Below are 3,672 nucleotides of genomic sequence, written 5' to 3'. Positions count from 1 at the left end.
TAAAAATTAGTAAAATGAATATATTATTTGCATGTGAAATAGTAGCCTTTCATGATACAAATAAAGTAAATAAAGAAACCAATATTGAATTAGTTTATACCTAAAAGATGTAAAGTATATTTTAAGCCATAAAAATAAGCTATATATGACTTTTATCCTGACCATATATCCTATCAAAAGACTGTGTAAATAGATAGATATTGTTTGTGAACCAGAACATGTGATTTCTCAGGAATCTATTTTTTTCCATGTTGTATAACTGGGAAACAATACATTGGGCAGGCAATTTCATCACTTTGTGTCTACTCTAGGTCTTGTCCAAATGATATAAGTACACAAATAGACACAGCTGTGTTATTTCCTTTACTATGTATTGTAAGTTAGCACTGAAAAAAAGGATCCAGTAAGTATTTCACCGTCAGCCCTAGGGAGGAGTGAATGCATAAGGAGGAGGTAGCCAGGATATTTAGGATTTTCCTGCAAAAGATTGTCATTAAATGTTTAGTATTATGATCTCAAAAAGCAATCAACTTTGGATGTAATTAATGTGATAGATTTCTGTGATTATTGATAATAAAAGCTAAAAACTAATTATACTTATAAATTTCCAATAAATATTACTAATAAATATATATTAAATAAATTATACTAATAAAATTTCAAGCATACATAAAGTTGTTCTGAATAGGTACATTCAAAATAACAATGGCAGGTATGTAATAACTGTTGATTAATCTCCTCCATCTTGATTGCACAAAAGATAACTAAGACTATATTAATTACCTTAAGGTTCACTCTTAAATTTCATATGCTGAAATGGTCCTCAAACATAAATATATTATATAAAATAGATGTTGAAAATATAATGGTTATTTATTTCTTTATTATTTTGTAATTCCTGTCATCCTATTTTTTCTTGTGTATTTTTTCTTGTGTATTTTTTGTATTATTTTTACCTTTTTATTAATCCATTGTGAATTTCGTAGTATGCACTTCAATTCTACTCATCCTCCTTTCCCCTCATAAATACCCGACATCCTTGTATCCTGCCACCCCAACATTTCTGCCCCAACAGAAAAAAAAAAAAAAACTAATCTTGTTGTGGACAGTATAATATGTCAAAGTGTATGCCACAGTATCCCTTTTGTTCATATGTTTTCGCTTGCAAATACTTATTTCAATGAGTCATTGATCTGGTATGAGGCCTCTGCTTTTTGCTAATACTGAAGCCTTGCTGGGACTCCTCTCAAATATCCTGATGTTGCCCTGTGTCATGAAGTTCCTATTGTTTTGAATCCATTGGGCCAGCCCCTTCACATTGTACAGCAGTTTATTAGTGGGATGGATGTTGTGGTGGGACACTTCGGATCCCTGGATTTGGTTCTGGGAGTTATCTGATTTATTCAGCTTGTTAGCTCTCCAGAACTCACACCACCAAGCTCTCCTGCCCTGCCAAATCAGAAAAATCTAATGTGGCAGCCACCAACAAGTGGCAGATCTAGCTCTATGTCTTTCATGGTCTTGGGGCTGACTCATGTGTGTACACCCATGTCATCAGGGCCATCTCTACCCTGCTGCCCAGTTGAGGTGCAGGACCCACTCATCCAAGTGTTGCAGCCATTGAGGTGATGAAGGACAAGGCCAGTTCTAGTCTCATTACCCTGGGATCAGCTCTCCCACCTGTCATGGGTAGAGAGGGTAGGGATAAACGTTGGACATCATAGGGATAAGAGAAAGGCATCTCTCTTTTTCTGCACCACTGCAGAGTAGACACTACTCAGGGTTGGTACATCTGTGCTTAATACATATTGGCTCAACCAACTGGCTACTTTAACATGCTCCCTAGGTGAGGTGCAGGTCCTGCTCTCCCAAGTGGTATAGCAGGTGAGGAGCAGGGACAGCTTTCCTGCTTTCATGACCTCCTTGAATCCAACTAAGCCTCCAGCTGCAGATAACAAGGGCAAAAGGGAGGGGAGAGGATGTCTCCCTCACTGATTCCACCCTACAGCAAAGAACAGGAAGGGCTGCCTCTACCACACTCATGCCCTCAGGGCTGGCTCATCTACAACCTTCATATCCAGGGCCATATTGGCTATGCTGCCCAGGTAAGGTGAAGGCATACTTTCTCACATGCTTAGGTAGGTGAGGGACATGACTGGCTTTCCCTCACTAGTGATCTCAGGGACAGATCTCCAACTCAGAACACTGAGTGGCAAGAGGTGAGGGAGGGATTCTTTCCCTAGGTTTTGTAACCAAACTTCAGATCAATGGTAGGAACAACTCTTCCACCATGCTCATGCCTCCAGTGCAGCTCACTCATGCCTACACCCCAAGTGATAGCTCCACTCTCTTGCTCAGTAAATATTCAGATCCTGCTCTACCAAGTGCTGCAGCTGGTGAGGGGCAGGGATAGCTCTCCTGCTCTCATGACACCAGGGGCAAAAATCTCACTGCCACAGTTGTTGAGGGGATTGGGGTAGGAGATTAACTATCCCTCCTTCATATAGCATGGGAGACAAGTGTTAGTACAACCTCTTCCATGCTAATACCTTCTTGCCTTGCTTATTTGCAACTCCCACAACCAGGGCCAGCTATGCTGTTCTTCCTGGGTAATGTGTGGGGCCTGCTTTTCTGAGTACTTCAATTGGCTAAGAGCTGGGTCAGCTTTCCTTTTATTACACACCCAGGGCAAGTTCTCCCATGATGCCCAGAAGAGAGGTGGGACATTTTTCACAGCTTCAAACAATATATCCCTGGGCAGTAGCCCAGACCAGGGACATTTGCTTGGCCTTAGGTGGCAACATACCTCTACTGCTGCAAGGCCATGACCCACATGGTCTCTGTCTGAAACTCTTGACTTTTGTTTTGACTCTCTTCATGATGTTCACATCCTTCTGCTTCTCTTTCTTTCCAATTCTCTACTATTTACTTCCTTTTCTTAGTGGTTTTCAGGGTCTCAGAGTGTCTGTGGCAATTTCAGGGGTGGTATCAGGAGTCCTATGCCCTGCCTCAGGACTATGGCACTGGGCAGGAATCATCTCAGGCATGGTCTCTCATTCCCCTAGTCCTGACTCCCTGTAAGGCCTAAATGGCAGGTGATTGGTGGTTATCTCAAGCTAAATTCCTAGGCTAGTCCTAGACCTATGGTGCTGGAATGATGATTGCCCCTGGCTCAGTCCACATCTGGACCCACTCATGGTCTCATGCAGGGGTTGTTTGTTTTGGCCTCACTTCTGCCAGTGGCCTGTGGTTGCAGGCATAGTTCATTCTGTCTTAGGTACCGTCTGGGCCTGTGTGGGGCTAGACTGATGGTTGTCTCTGGCTTGATTTTTTTCAGGAAATGTTGGCCTGTTAATTATTAAGGTGTTTATGGGACAGAACACTGAGCTTAGAAAGAGCCTGTCTCCTCTCTGTCTCCTATGGATGCACAGGGGACACAGCAGCCACCCCTGCAATGCCCCAAGGAGCAGAGTGTTATTATATTCTTCATATGCACTAAATAAAATGAAAATTCATAACACAAAAATATGAGCATTATTAATACATCTTGGAGAGATAAAAGCAGTGCAAGGCACCCTTGATCATTCTCCTGACCACTTATTAGAAGTGTCTCTATACTGTCATTAACTGAGATTCTCCTTCAAGGTTTCCGTGTCCTTGTCAAGTAATTGC

The 3,672-nt window shown here is 41.8% G+C and overlaps 1 non-coding gene across 1 annotated transcript; it reads right to left on the bottom strand.

Moving 5' to 3' along the window:
* Positions 1 to 3,339: 3,339 nt before the first annotated feature.
* Positions 3,340 to 3,471, bottom strand: Gm26081. Its single transcript, XR_003954811.1, has one exon. It is a non-coding gene; the product is annotated as a small nucleolar RNA SNORA17 (small nucleolar RNA).
* Between the last annotated feature and the right edge of the window lie 201 nt (positions 3,472 to 3,672).

Source organism: Mus musculus, chromosome 3 (assembly GCF_000001635.26).
Source record: "Mus musculus strain C57BL/6J chromosome 3, GRCm38.p6 C57BL/6J".
Taxonomy (NCBI): Eukaryota; Metazoa; Chordata; class Mammalia; order Rodentia; family Muridae; genus Mus; species Mus musculus.
This window is presented reverse-complemented; position numbering and strand designations above follow the sequence as displayed.